This window comes from Papilio machaon, chromosome 17 (assembly GCF_912999745.1).
Source record: "Papilio machaon chromosome 17, ilPapMach1.1, whole genome shotgun sequence".
NCBI classification, from domain to species: domain Eukaryota; kingdom Metazoa; phylum Arthropoda; class Insecta; order Lepidoptera; family Papilionidae; genus Papilio; species Papilio machaon.
In genome coordinates, this window is record NC_060002.1 from 7,672,613 (window position 1) to 7,689,599 (window position 16,987).

Sequence of the window (16,987 nt, forward strand, 5' to 3'; positions counted from 1 at the left end):
TTAAACGTGCTCTTTCAATTCCAGGTAAGGAAAACTTCACAAAATATTACCATCAATATTTATTCACTATAGAAAATATAAAACTAAAGATTAAAAAAATTAAAAATTTGAAATTCAGTTTAATACACGCAACTGTTGAAATATGAATTACATGTTGTGTTAATTACACTGTGTAATTATATGTTGTTCAACATTTACACGACAGAGTTATTTAGCGCGCGGCGTGACGGCGCGTAATTACTATCTGCGGTCGTTATAACTATTGATTAGTGAAAGGCTTACAATCGATGTGCTTGCAGCATGCACTTAATGCCCTAAATACCAACCTCTAGTTCTGAATTTGAAAATAAAAATCCACTAAGCCTTTCCATCCTTATTTCCTTTTAAGCATAAAATATTAATATAGTTAACAACATAAAAGGCCTATGATTATTTCTGATAACAAAAGGCACTGCGAGTCCCAAAAGACAAATTATAAGGACGAGTTTACAACGTGATGGCAGCGGCTCACAGGCGAGTAAGCTTCATTGAGGTGTGACGAAAAATCACAGCATTATGTTGGCTCCATGTTGCTGTAACATTACACAATTGTACAAATAAAGGCATACTTAGTAATTTGCACAAAAACCTCCCGATGTAGCACGTGATCGCTAAAGGAGACTCTTATTATATTAAAGTCATCAAACTCACATGATTAATCACTTTAGTGTATTGTTTAACAGTATCCTGTACAGATGTATATTGTTCTACTACTATTCCAAAGAAGCTTAAGATATTAGCTAGATCTTTTATCAAAGCATCTATTAATATTTAAACGAAAGCTTGCCCGCATCCTCGAGGTAATTTCTTGCTACGCCTATTTATCGATGTCATTGCAAAATATATCGCTGTTTTTGTGCAATGGACGAAAAGAGTCATGTCTTTGCAAGATTTTAATTTTAAAATTTCTCAAACAAATCAGAAGATATCTCAACCTCTGTCTCCCAATTAGGATTGGAGAAAGAGCGTATACCTTCCTTGAAGGCCGGCAACGCATCTGCGATTCCTCTGGCGTTGCGGATGTCCATGGGCGTCGGATCAAATAACTTTAGACGGTCCATTGCTCGTTTGCCCCCTTCTCCAATAAAAAAAAAAAACTGGCAGGCGGCCGGCCATAATATTTAAGTCAAAACATTATAGTTTAAAAAACCTCTGTTCGCTGACCCCATGTGAGTGATTTTTTCACTTTTTGTTTCTTTAAAAATAATTTAAATACTTAATGAATGTGAAATTATTTCGAAAGTTAACGCAGTCGTATTTCCTCATTTCCGTAATGTAATTCCAAATTTTGTTAACTTTAAATTGGAAATAAGTCCAAACAAGGTAATTAAAACTGTACCGGACCGCGCGCGCTGTCAGTACCATCTCACACAGACGGACCGCTTGTTTAAATATAATATTATTATCTATTTTTCATCTGTTTGCACATTTGTCTATGGTATTTTCAATTTTATACTATAAATATATTTAGATAAAGAATACCATGAAAAAGTCGCGCAATAATACTGGGCACTACTGCAATGCTCTTGTTTCTTACTTTGAATGTAAAACATTACAATGTAAGTAGTCAAGTCCGTTTCGTAGTGAAACGTTTTATAAATCTCCAAAAAATTTTTAATTTTTGCTTTCAATTTTGCAAAATGTAACTGTTAAAGAAAAAAATTATAATTTTACCTAAGATAAAATATTCCAAATCCAACGACAAAAATGTCAGAACACATCGCAGGCACTACGTCAGGCTAACAGAATGTATAAGGCGTTTTGAGTATCGATGCTCACACATGTGCTCAACCCAATGGGTACTTTACCAAAAAAAATTTCAGCAATCATCATCAGCTCACCGAGGGGCTCGAAGCCCACCCTAAGTTAGGGGTGACTAGGCCATAGTCAACCACGCTGGTCCAGGGCGGGTTGGTATTTCAGCGTTTCAGCATTCCTACTGTAAAATACAATCCAATGTAAACAACATTTCAAAATAGACAGGGAATTTTCTTATTTATTCCGTCATTTCGATATTAAATTCTACGACAGAATGAAAAGAGGCACGAGCTATCATGATATTTTCTAGCAATCGAGATGTAGCGAACAATACTACACGTACGAAATTATCAAATACATTTTTCATCCCCTATTCATATATTACAGTAAATTTCTTTAAATATACGCAAGTCTGGAGAACTTACAAGTAAATGTTTTGTGCCGAGTACGTGCAAATTATATACTTTTATTGTATTATCTACTGTTTGTTGAGATGCTCAGTTTGAAGTAAAAGGTTGCTGAATTATTTATCGACTTCTTTTTATAAGTTTTTCGCGTTTAATGTTCGGAAATATTATAAAACTTTACACGTCTATGTTTTCATGTTTTATTAAATTTAAACATGAAAAGAAATTCTTAGTTCGAATTATTCATTTAATTAAAATAGTATTTATATAGTTTTTAAAAAATTTTGGACATGTTCGACAAAATATGATAAATTCCCAAACTAATTAAAAAAACTTTTTTTTTTATTTGAAATGATGCCAAAATTCAGCGGCCTTTAAAATCAATTTTTTAAATGTGTATACTTTGTTACACTACATTTTTCTTCGTATCGCCTGTGTGTATTTCTTAACAGAGTTTACAAGCTATCTTATTAATTATTTTTATCTAAAACTGTTGAACGAGCACACGAACACACGAACACACGAGCACACATGCAATGTTTTACTTTCCTTTGAGATATAACACCTTTAGGATTTATCTCTCCTCAATGACTAAAAATAAAACTATTAAACAAAAGAAATGAACAACATAAGTATTGACAGTTATTATACTTATTTTGTTAAGAACTCTTAATAAATGCTGGTCATAAAATAATCTGAACAGGTCAGCGAATATGAAAGTCAAGTGAAATGTCTTTGACTGACTACAAAAAAACACAGCTGGAGTTTACTAACCATGAGTTTCAAAATAACCTAAAATAAAATTGTCAATTCCTATTGAAGTTTGTTGATATGTCTCACAAGAAGTCTTTGTTCCGCGCGACAGGGAACCTGAAATTTGAACGCAATCGTTTGGCCAAAATACAAAGCAATTAAAGCTTCCTATTGACTAGAAGCTCATATTCTATAGTGTGATACAATGAAATCAATATTAGTTTAATTTGAAAATATACATATCAATGCTATTGCTAACTTTCTATTTTTGGCTACAATTACAAATAAACCGCACCACAAGACAGGTTTATGCCATAAATCCTATATGATAGCCCTATTTTTAGTAAAATAACAAAATAAAAAAACATAATACATTAATGATGCAATTATTATTTTTCCTCCAAAAGACAAAGGCATATTGTGTAGCTGCACTTCACAGCTTTGCTGGAGGCTCGCCGCTCCTAGTAATGATGCATCTCATTAGATAGATCACAAGTGCTGGCTCAGGCTCATTAACTCGGTACATACAAAAGTACTTTTGATATAAGGAAAAGCTTTTTTAATTTATTTCCTTATTGCAAATATAACATATGATTTAACAGTAGTAGTAACAGTGCGGTGGAGCCAGCAACAACATTTATTACACGAATTAGTCGGCTCACCCGGTGAAATACCACGACCACACAGGAGACAGGTGTGAAGTGGAAATAATTCCGCGTTTCGACTGGAGAGTGTAGTGCTGGAGGCCTAATTGTAACCTCCTTCCCCTTCCCACCCTTTTCTTATAAGGGAAGGATGGAAAGTGGAAAGGAATTTGGAGGAGGAGGAGGAGGAAACGTTTGGAAAGGGAAATATTACCATTCTATGCGTCCCATCCTACATTGATTAAAGGTAGGCAACATTTGGAATTACGCTTGTCCATTCCGTGCCGCTTTCACGTTTTACAACTTATACTCGTACCATAAAACATCATTTGTGTCTTCTTACATAATCGTTGGTAAAACAAAATATTTTAAAAGTGAATCATAACATCCTGACCGACAGGCCCTAATGGATGGAGCCATCTAATGGTTGCAATTTAAAATAGAGCTTTAATTTTTTTTATTTAAACTAAATAAAATCTGATTATACATGAAGTACTTTTTTATTTAAAACATACTCAAAAACATTAAAAAATTGTTTTAGTGGTGTAAAAATGTAATGGATAATGAGATTAGAACTCGTTTTTCACTGTTTATAACCCTTATGGTATTCAGGGGAAGAATCTAATCTTACCTGTCTAAATCAGTTGAGTTGTTTAGAGTAAAGGTGATCACAACGTAACTAGTATACATACATAAAAACTTTCATACGTGTGTATCTTTAAAAATTATAGAGGGAAAATAGTTTGCAAACCAACTGTATACATTCAAAATGAATTTAACCTTCTGCAGCGTTTGATGTAGAATGAGCATAGAAATAGAACAAACGTCGATTCTAACGCGATAAAAATAGGAGTCGAATTTGAAATATTTGATAACAAAGAGCACTAACAGACCCACGCTTCGCTTTGTGACCAACGGGGCGGCGGGGGCGGCGGGGGCGGCGGGGGGACATTCCTAGTGCTCTGGTGATATTGCGACTGTCCCATACAATGCCACTACAATGCTACTGCCACTGCCACTGCACGCTCGACGACCTCACTCGACAAAAGCTGACGTCGCCAAACTTTGCCTCTAATTGCGTCGAGCTTCAAAATCGTTTGAAGCTCTAGTCATCTCGCCGATTGTTGACTTTAACACGTTTCATTCTATCTACCAACTAGTGCCCACTCGCCTACATAGGAGAATTGCTTTCAATATTTGCATCTCCTTACATCTTCACGAGCCATACTCATGGTTCTCGGCACTAATTCATGCATACTTCATTTTATTTCTACAGCAAGTCACAGGCGTTTCTATACTAGGCTATTCATATAAATGTGTTGTATTTTCCATTGTTATTAGAAAAGTTCCAAGAAAGCGCTCAGTTCACGCACCATGTTTTGTCCAGTTCAGGAGCCGACATTTATTTACACAAACGCGACGTTTTCCAGGGATGGCTACTTAATTTATTACTGCTTTTGTTAGATACAGAAAATGTTAACGCTGTTGCGGACTTTAGAAGCAGCTTTATTTGGAATACATTAATTTCACATTTAGCTCCTTACGTTTCATGTTTCCTCCCGTTTTTACGTCTCTTGCAAAATACAAAGACACATGCTCGAGAGCGTGTTTCTGTTTCTGTCCACTAACATTATATTCCTGTTGTCTAATCTTATCTCCTCTTTGCGCCAACACAATAATCAAAATATTATTTTTCACTTGTATTTTTTTATTTTAAAGTGGTAAACGAGCGAGCGGCCACCTGATTTGGCGAAATTGCGACATATGCTGCCTGTAGACATCCGCAATTGCAGATGCTTTGCGTACTTTTAATTGATGGAGGAAAAACAAAAGAACAAAGGCAACAGGTGTCGTTGTTGCTGGCGTCTTCCTCAGTTAAATCTCCTCTTTTATCTCCTCAACAACATTTACATCAACATTACTGTTCACAAGTGTAATTACCATAGACAAATGTTAGAATATCTTATAGTAAAGAAATCCAATTTTGATAATGATTTGATTTATGGTATTTCTCCGTTTCATTGTAATAGTTCCGCGTCTTAATTGAAGCTCGGCATAAAATTCTTTCGTATTCATCGTTGAAATTCCTCCGTTTATTTTGTGACTTCATTTAATTTCATTGTTCGGTGCGAAAGGAATTTGAATGACGGAATTATTCCAGCCTTAATTGGTTTCAACCGTTTTATTCAGCTCGGCCTTTTGTGTTTGGAAATAAAGAGTTTCATGTTCTACATTTAACTACACTTTTTTTTTAAATACCATATTTCGTTTGAGCCAGAAGTTTTTGTCCGATTGTTCCAATTTCATGTGTGTTCCGTACAGCCGGCTCAGATTATTGTATATTGTATTAATCAAACAACATGAAACGTGACGTTGTAGTTTTTCATACTGTGGGCCTATTATGAATATTTGTGACAATCGCCATCGTAACGTCATTGACAACATTTGTGTTAAAATTTGTGCAGCGCTCCCTATCGGGTATAAAGTGCACTAAAAAATCTCATTACTTTTGTCATAATTGATGATGACGATACGAAGGGAATTGTCACAAATATTGGCGCTAGGCCCTAGGCTAGGGCTTAGGCATTCGCCACATAGATGTTTAAAAGATTTATTAGAAACAATAAAAGGAGTGATTTTTCTTCTTCATATATTGTATATAATCTTGTTCGCATTTATTAAATTGTATCTTTTTATATTAAATTCATAGTGTAAATATCAGTTCATAGTGAAAATTTATTCAGTCCATTCCTACCACAGTCATTGGTCTCGGGGTTGCATCAACTCTCTCTTCCTCTCTCCTCCTCCTACTGTATTCATTCATTTTCTTTTTTCATATAATCTTAGAATTGGGAGCTTACAGTAATAATTGTAATGGACTAGAAATCATTTGTAACAATTCTTTTTGCTCAATTGTACAACAAAACACATCACAAAAGTATATAAATTCCTATATCTAAAACAAAAATTCTTTTACTATTCCTATGAAAAAGTGCAACATTTTTCAAATTGTCTGGAATGCGATATGCTTTGAAAAATCGCGGAGAATTTGTCATTTCACCTTTACCATTCAATACATTGTACAAGTGTTGTCTAAATATGGTTCATTTTGTCTGATTGTGAAGGTTCAAAATCGTGTGGCAAATGTTAGGGATAGAATACATCGCAGTATGCGGCGAGCGAACAAAATGAATATATTAGGCGTTTGAATATCGTTGCCGACATATGTTAGCTATCGAATGCAAACTACAAAAGATTTTGCATCAAATATATTCCTAGCATTTTATTTTCACCAAATAAATATTTAGATACACATTATTTTACATTTCTCACAAAACTTCTTTTTTATAAAGAACAGCAGAATTGTATTTATAAATTCTGCTGTTCTTACTTTAATTTACAAATAAATGTGATGAAATTCAATGAAATATTTTATTGTATTCGTACTTAATTTGAGGTTTCTCAGAGATAATGTCGTATTGAAGCCGCGCCGCCGCCGCCGAAGCCTCAACACTCGCGGGCGACATTCCTTGTATTGTTTGACTTTCATTATGTTCAAGTGAATAGATATTGTGTATTGGTTTGTGTTCAGAGATCTCCTATGAATAACTTGTTACCGCGCCACGAGTTTGGGACAAAGGAACCTAATATAATGAAGGTCAAGCGGACCTTACCACTAATTTATTACTTAGAACTAATAGCCTAAGTTAAACAATGCGAAGTCATTGCCTATTAAACTTCTGGATTAAATTGTAGAAGAGTTTTTTATCGAAGTAATGATTGCTTTGAATATATTATGAGTAGATGTTCTTTTAATGCACCTTTGAGAAGTTCGAACATTATAAAATTTGAGTTATAAAAGTAGATAATAAAAATTTAATCTACCGAAAGTGGATAAAATTTTAGTAAAAAGCTCTAAGAGAAATGTTTTTAAGCCAAGAATCAAATGTATGAGAGGAAAGGCGGCCAGCGCGCGCTCGCATTTCACCTTAATATTGGCGCGCCGGCGCCGCACCGCGCACTTACTTAGCACTTACATTCCCCCTTTCACTAAGCGAAAAGACGCACGACTGATAATTTATACGAAAGTTGTAGCAGCGTCAATGAAAATGGTATATTCGGTGATTTCATACTCAATTCTGTGAACGTTTTACGCTCATAGTTCAATTAGGTCAAAAACAACTCATACATTGTTTGTTACTATGAATTGTTTTTGACATATACATATACATTGTTCATAAAAATAGCAATCTCCTGCGGAAAACCGCGCATCTAGCCGCGCTAGTGGAAGAGGTTACTATTATGATTGGTATTAGCATAAAGCAAGTGCATAATATCCGGGCAGGTTTTGGCACTCGCCGCGTCGCGCTCCCGGCTTCGTAGTATGGTAACTATAGCCTCGCGCTGGCCGCGGTATGACAAACCACCACTCTTTAAATAACAATGGCAAAATATCACACCTTCAACGAATTTCCTCTACTATAGATTCACTTAACTTATTAATATTGTACAGTGCTACTATTTCACATAGATTTTAAGCAGGACTAAGGACGTTTGTCCACCGCACGCCCGTCGTCCGAACGTCGTCATCCCGGCCGACGATATTTGGCGTAGATCGGCACTACCGGTAGAACGGCGCCGAGATTATGATGGAACGATGTGCATGCAATACAAAACACGTGTGTACATGTCCACCTCGCCGGCGCCGTCACATCTTACGACGTATGTAGCGAAAATATAACACCGAGATCGTTGCTGTGGACTTATGACCACCGTCACGTCATTTTGATCTCGGTGAGAAATAAGCTCGTGACGGTGCCGGTGTCGTTGTTGGTGGACAAACGGTCTTTTGCCGTTTGAGCAACTAAATCAACAAAATCTTGCGCCATTTGAACACAATATTGAATGTTCGAAAAATGTGTTTTCTTTGATGTGTTTTAAAAATAAAATATTGCTAAGAACTTGGTATAAGAATTAGCAAGTCATAGTACATCACAAATGGCAGGAGCACTCCGACACGCGACGTTGATTGATAACACATGCGTTGCGCTGGTACCGTGGTGTTATCTCGCCGCACGCAACACCGCGCACAAAGGAGAGTGTGTCCCCGACATACACTGATATCTGATTGATGCTTGTCCTTACATATTTGATAGAGTGACAACAAATTAAGATAGAATCAGTTACTCCTTTGCAAACTATGAATACGAAAGTGTATTTCTATTTGATCCTATCTTTACAACTTAAAAAAAACAACAGCAAAATCTGCTGACGTAGTGTAATGTTGTACAAATGAAGTACTTTTAAATGAAAAGTTAGGTACCAAATATATTTTTTTTATTTTTTTTTTTTATTTTTATTTTATTAAGGTACTGAACAGCCATAATACAGAGAAGAAATAAAATAACATAATACACAAAAAGGCTTAAGAAGTACCATTAATTAATTACAAACTAATATAACTAACATAAGACAAATCTTAAAGTATTAAGTATTCTAAAACATGCGACGCAGCGCAACGCAATAAAAGAAACACAACATAGATGCAATGAACAACGCAATAAAAAATACACAATATTGACATAGACTTTAACATAACAAGTTATCAAAATTATGCTTACATCTTAACACTTTTCAGAATATTACGTACTTTAAATTTGTAGACCGCAAGTTTAAGTAAAAATATGTCAACCTCGGATAGAAATTTATTATAGAAATTACAGGTGCGGAGAAAAAAGGTGGACCTGAAGTGGTTTGTTCGAGAGAATGTGATGTGAAATGTGTCTCTGGATCTTGTATTGAAATATGGAACTTTAAAGGAAATTTGTTCAAGAAGAGGGGGACAGTCGATATATTTGTTAATAATTTTGTAAAGAAACATTGAATCGAGATAATTTCTTCTAGTTTTTAGTGATTCTAGATTTATATTTGAGTTGCTATTGAGTTCCAATCCGGTTATTATCCGAGATCTATAGTTTAAATGTCTTAGGAATATGTTTTGTATTTTTTCTATCCTAGCTGAGTGTACTTCATACCGTGGATTCCAGACCACACTAGCGAACTCCAAAATGCTACGGACATATGAGCAATATAGAATTTTAAGTGTTTCCAATTTTTTAAAAGGTTTTCCTAAACGCAAGATTAAGCCTAGTTTTTTATAAGCAATAGGAACTACAGAGTCTATGTGACTATTATATGTTAATTTAGAATCTAACGTGACTCCTAAGTCCCGGATACAATTGACACGAGATATGATGTTGTTACCAATACAGTAGTCATAGGTTAAAGGGTTGCGTTTGCGTGTGAAAGAGATTATATTACATTTTTCACTGTTAAGGAATAATTGATTTGAATTACAGTATTGGCTGAAAGTTACTAAATCGTTTTGTAATATGTAGCAATCTTCTACTGATTTGATAATTTTGAAAATTTTAGTGTCATCAGCATAAAGTAAATGAGATGAATCGCTAAAACATGAACCAATATCATTTATGTAAAGGGTAAAAAGGAAAGGGCCAAGGTGAGAGCCTTGAGGAATGCCAGAAGGAACAGGTAGAAATTTCGAACGGTAACCTTTTATAACTACTGCTTGACTTCGGTTTCTTATATATGACTCAATCCATCTTAGCAGGTCTCCGTGTATACCGAACATCTTTAGTTTTTGTAATAGTATTGAGTGATTTATTTTATCAAATGCTTTAGAGAAGTCAGTATACACAGCATCCACCTGGTGGCCATCATCGAGGGCTTTGGCAATAAAGCTGGTGTAAAGCACGAGATTAGTGTCAACGCTACGGCCACGGTAGAATCCATGCTGCTGCGTTGAAATATGATTGCAGAATTGAGTAGTTAATTCAGTAGTGATAATTTTTTCAAAGAGCTTTGCGAAGATACAAAGTTTAGAAATTGGTCTATAATGCTTGACAATTTGTTTGTTCCCACCTTTATGTATTGGAGTGATTAAGGCCATTTTCCAGGTGTTGGGAAAACATCCCTCTGAGAGGGATTTCCTGAAAATAATAGCGAGAGGAGTAGCTAATTCCTTTGCTAGTTTAGAAACTAAAATAGGATGGATATTATCGTAACCGGAACCTTTATTGATATCTACTGTCTTCAACAGCTTATGAACCGTGTTATCAGATATGCTAATGGAGTTGATATTCAAAGGAGAGGAAACGCCAGCGTCAGTCAGGTTTGGGATGTTGTCGTCTCGGCTAGCTACAAAAACCGAATTAAAATATTCATTAAATAAATTGGATATTTCTTCGGGGTCAGATGAACTACGGTCGTCATATGTCATATGTACAGGAATGTTGTTAGGGGAGAATTTAGATTTTATAAAAGACCAAAAATATTTAGGAGAATTGGTTATTTTATCTTCTACAAATGAGATGTAATTGCGATAACATTCTGATTCTAGTGACTTTACCCTTTTGCGTAAGAACTTAAATTCTTCTAAATCTAAATAATTCTTGTAAAGCTTCCACTTCCTATGGATCCTTGACTTTTCGCGCATAAGTTTTAAAAGAGGTCGAGAATACCATTGTGGATATTTATTATTATTATTATACGGTTTTTTAGGTACAAATGATTCTATTAACTCATACAATACACAATAAAAATAGGAAACTGCATCATCCGTATTTAAATTCTGAAGATCATGAGCCCAATCAATGTCTTTTAAGCCCTTTCTTAATCCTTCAAAATCAGCAGAGTGATATAAGTATTTAAAACGATCAATGTCCTTTATATGAATAGGGTTGGAAAGGTTTAGTTCTATTTCTAAAGACTTATGATGGGGGTCCTCCGGGGTGAGGGGCGAGGTGCACGCAGAGACACTAACATCGTGGTCGCTCAAGACGAGGTCGAGGATGCGCCCGTTAGAGTTATGACAACCGTTATATTGTGACATATGGCAAAGATTCATAAAATCACTCAGAAGTGCAACTTTATTACAATTGTTAACATTGATTAAACTAATTTGTGAATACTCGTTTATAGACCAAGATATATCTGAAATAGAACTTTGATTTGGCAAGTATTATTTGGCAGAATGCTATTAATCCGTATAGACTTGATACATCGGAAAATCCTTGAATTACTATTCAATTACTGTGACAATCTTTAACAGTATATTCGCGTAAAGTTAATTGTGTCCAATGTTTATTTGACGAAGGCTCTTGACTTTGTCAATTCCAACAAAGTTGTAAAGTTAGATGTGGCAGAGACGGTAGAACGACAAACAGCGCTTGCCAAAGCGCTCTCACTTCCGACCGTCCTTTGTCCACAAACTGACACAGCTTTCTTCTGTCTGTGTATAAGTGTTTGGCAAATTAAATAACGTTATTATAATAATAATAATAATAATAATAATTCATTTATTGCAAATTATTCATTTATTCATGACTTAGTTACAGAATTGCCGAGTTTTTTGTTTTAAGTATCTTTAGGAAAGGTTAAGTGGTACACGTCAAAATTCCATCGTCAAAAAAACATTTAATCGCTATTTTGTGACATGAAATGTGTACTAAAGTTAGTTTGTTTATATTCCTGTGATAGGAGCAGCAGGCCGCGAGTTTGAAGAGGAACTACTCCGAATGTTTGTGCAGCAATTAGCGAGGGACGCAGGCTGGGGCGGGAGCTGGGGCGGGAGCTGGGGCGGGAGCGGAGGCGGGCGCTTTAAGTTCCGCATAAGTCTAGTGTTGACTGTAGCTAATGCCGGCTGCGAGCCGCGCATCAGCAAGGTAGCTGATTGTTTGACTTGCGACATACGGGCTCGTCTCTCACCATCTTATCTGTTTTCTTATGAGGGCTCATGTGTTTGTTCAATTTGTTCGCAGATTAATATTTTTAAACTAAATTTTAACTATTGAAAAGTTTCGTACTAAACTTTTGGTAAACTATGTTCAACGTTTGCTACAAATGTCTAAAATGTTTTACAATATTATGACATACTTTAGTATTTTAAAACACGCTTTGAGCTGTTAATCTAAATATTTTTGTTCGTACAATACGAGTATGATGTCAAACCTATTCTTGTTGTTTCGACACGTTAAAGGAATTAGATACATTTGAGCAGAACAACAGCTTTCTCCATTCAATTACTTTTAGGTTAGTTATGATACAACGAAATTGTTCAAACAAGGTAATAACGTTTAAGATTTTTTTTAAGTATTTTATATCCGATACCCTTACATCTATATATATATAAAAGAAAGTTGTGTTAGTTACACCATTTATAACTCAGGAACGGCTGAATCGATTTGACTGAAAATTGGTGGGCTATTAGGTAGCTTAGAACCAGGAAACGGACTGTTCGGTACAGTTGCACTGTAGTTCGCTACTTTTGAATTTGGCGGTTTTAATTGTTAGAGAAGGTAGGTCGACTCATTTTTATTCTCCCGCACAAGCGGGTAGTTGAAAATCCCTCTCCGCTACGGACGGGCGCGGGGCCTGCGGGGGGCTTGTGCGGGGAAGGAGTGAGTAGACAGAGCGCATCGTGGCAGCATAGAAAGTGGTCGGCAGTTGGATAGCACATCGGACGTGTCTTATATTTAGCGTACAGGGTCGCTAAGTTTACGGTTCCGCGTTCGGTTCGGTAAAGGACGCGTCTATAGGGCACTTACGGGAAGCGGTGCATCGGGTGCATCAGGAGTGCAGCATTGCTGGCGCCTTTAGACTGTATGACAGTGACTTACTTGACTCGACTGACACCGACAGAGTGACCAGGCACCTGCAGGCGGTGAACGGGGCATCGAGTAGGTGAGTGCCACTTCATATATTTACATTATTTACGCCAGGCCTTGTGATACGTAGTCTAAGGCAGGTTGTGCCGCGGGACCCGAACCCGTCGTGTACGGCACAATTCGATGGTAGCAGAGCGTGGTTAGGTTAACACGTAGGTTATAACCGCGTGGTTATATTCGGGTTACGTGTTTTTCGGGTACGTATTTTCATTGCTTGGCGAAATATTGTAACGTCCTTCTCGCGCGGAATATAACGGAATATAACGGAATACAACGGAATACAGAATATTATAACATATTACGTCGTACAATATTAGGTTTGTAATCGGGTCGTTTACGTTAAATTTTTAATTGTACGATTGCTACGTAATATTTAATTATACGGCGGCTTTTAGGGTTCCGTTTATTGATTTCGTATAGTTTAGATTATTTCATTTAGGGTTCTTTCATAATAGTTTTATATTTGAGTAATTTCACGGGTTTTTCTAGTATATTTAAATTAGGGCTTTTTTACGTAACGGTTTTTTTGTAGTTTATGTTACGGTGCATAATATAATTTGGTGATTTTTTAATTTGTTTTTTTTTATATTACGGTTAATAATTTAATTTAGTATTTTTTTTCGTTTGGTAGTTTTTATGTTACCGTCGATAATTTAAGTTGGTCGGTTTTCATTACGGTTGTTTTTTTTTTTGTTTTGTTTTTTTTATTATGTAATTCTTTGTAACGGGTTTCATACATTTGGTTAAGGCGAGAATTATCCACCCACCATTTAGATTTTTCTTTATCGACTATTTGTAGTAAGCAGTTTCTGGAAGCGTCGATAATTTTCTACCTTCAATTTTATTTATTAATAAAATTTTGAACTTTATTAATTATGGCCGGCAAATATACCGCTAGGATATCAGGCGTGCTGAGATGGCTCGGCTCAGCGGTTTTGAATATTTCTAGGCCGGACCGTGCGCAGGCCCTTATGGCTAGATACCAGGTTTTAGACGATCAAATGGCGGATCTATATGCGGCGTACCGTGGCATTCTAGAGTTAGGTTTAGAAGCGGATGCCATGGCGAAGATTAATGCTGACATCGATCAGGCCGACGACCTGGCTGATCAAATTATTCAGGCTGTAGGTTGCCTTAAGGGGTCAAGCGCTGCTGACGCGCGCGTTACTGCGGAGTCGGAGGCGTCACCAGCGCTCATGAGTAGATTGCCGCTGCTCGATTTGCCACAATTTAACGGTGACTTGGATCAGTGGGTCGCATTTAATAATTTATTTGAAAGCATTGTTCACAGTCGTAGGGATTTGACCCCTGCTCAGAAGCTTGCCTATTTGTTGGCGTTGTTAACGGGAGAGGCCAAGGGCCTTGTCCAACATTTAGGTCTTGTTGACGGTAATTATGAAATCGCCCGGGACTTACTCAATCGTAGGTATCAGAATGTTCGGCGATTAGCGGATAGTCACGTTGCTGCTATCCTAGGCCTACCTAGGATTTCGGTTACGCAGTCGTTGCGCACACGACTTCTAAATCCTTTGTTAATAGCGGTCAACGGTCTCAAGGGTTTGGATTTACCTGTGTCCACGTGGTCGTTTTTATTATTACATATAATTCTTTCCAAATTACCTCACGAATTACGAAATAGGTTCGAATTAGAATACGGTGGTGATTCCGCCACTCACCTCCCCACGTTCGACGAGTTAATTTTGTACTTAGAAGATGAGTGTCGTCGATCGGAGAATGTTCCCCCTCCCCCTTCGGGGCCTCCCGTAGTTGCTCCTAGAGCGAGGCCCGCGGGTAACGAACACCGTCCACCGGTTTGGGCGCATAGTAGGCCACGGATGTTTAACGCAGCGGTACGACAGGCACAGGACATTCACTGCAATTATTGTCGGGATACAGGACACGGTGTTACGGGTTGCCCCAAGTTCCGGGAACTACGTTGGCAAGCTCGACGCGGTATTGCTCGCCAACGGTTTTGGTGTTATTGCTGCTTGGGGAACCACCTTGTCTCGCACTGCCAGTCAACTCGTGCGTGCGGCCAGTGTGGAGGTAGGCATCATCTCCTGCTGTGCGGAAACCGCAACGGCTCGCACTCGCCAACCACTCGGGGACTTGTAACTTCCCCTGTTCGTAGTAAAAATGCGGGGGAACAGTGGTCTGGAACTATGCAGCGGACATCAGGTCGCCGTGATGTTAGGTCTCCACCACGGCTTAGGGCACACCACGGACGGCAACGTGTTCAGGGTTCACCAGTGAGCACGGGCGGGGGGCCGCGTGATTCTTGTAGCGCCCCTCAAGCTGCGGCAAAGGAGCCTGGTGCGGCCGGCGCTCGCTCGCCACTCCACTTCTTGGACTGGCCTCGGTTGGAGCGTCGCCGACCGTGTCGATCGGATCATCAGGTGATAAGTGATCAGGATCGCCCTTCCTCCACACCACATATAAACAAATCTTCACAGGAACGATAAGTCGTTCCACTTTTCCATCGCAATGCATCTCCTCGCTTAGTACGGTTTCACTGTCCACCGCTCAGGTTCGCCTCGGTTCTCTTCGGAGTAAATAGGTAACCACGCGCGCGGTTTTGGACTCGGGTTCATAGGGATGCATTGTTTAAATACGGTCGGTGGATCATTTACGGTCGCGGATCGACCGGGTACGGATTACGGATTTATTCGCGGAACAGGTAAAGCGAATTGGATGGTCACATAGATTTTATTAGGCCACTTGGTGGTTAAGCGAGCAGTGGCAACTCTCCCCCAGCTCGTTTAATTTTGGGTTTCGAATTACGGTTTTAGACGCAGCCAGATATCGTCTGGCTGGGGCGGGGGACTGTTCGGTACAGTTGCACTGTAGTTCGCTACTTTTGAATTTGGCGGTTTTAATTGTTAGAGAAGGTAGGTCGACTCATTTTTATTCTCCCGCACAAGCGGGTAGTTGAAAATCCCTCTCCGCTACGGACGGGCGCGGGGCCTGCGGGGGGCTTGTGCGGGGAAGGAGTGAGTAGACAGAGCGCATCGTGGCAGCATAGAAAGTGGTCGGCAGTTGGATAGCACATCGGACGTGTCTTATATTTAGCGTACAGGGTCGCTAAGTTTACGGTTCCGCGTTCGGTTCGGTAAAGGACGCGTCTATAGGGCGCTTACGGGAAGCGGTGCATCGGGTGCATCAGGAGTGCAGCATTGCTGGCGCCTTTAGACTGTATGACAGTGACTTACTTGACTCGACTGACACCGACAGAGTGACCAGGCACCTGCAGGCGGTGAACGGGGCATCGAGTAGGTGAGTGCCACTTCATATATTTACATTATTTACGCCAGGCCTTGTGATACGTAGTCTAAGGCAGGTTGTGCCGCGGGACCCGAACCCGTCGTGTACGGCACACGGACATAGGATAATTTTTACCCCGTTTTCTATTTTTTTTTATTCCGCGCGGACGGAGTCGCGGGTAAAAGCTAGTATAATATAAACGGGGAAATATACACGAAGGTTAGTTAGAGTCTTAATAGAGCGGTCACTTACATCCATCACAAGTGGCGGTGCGTTAAGATAACGTGGATATAAATGGAGACCGCTTTGTACTGACTCAACACCCGAGTCACGACACGTGAGGTAGTTACAACGAAATCATATACAGACCTGACATTAG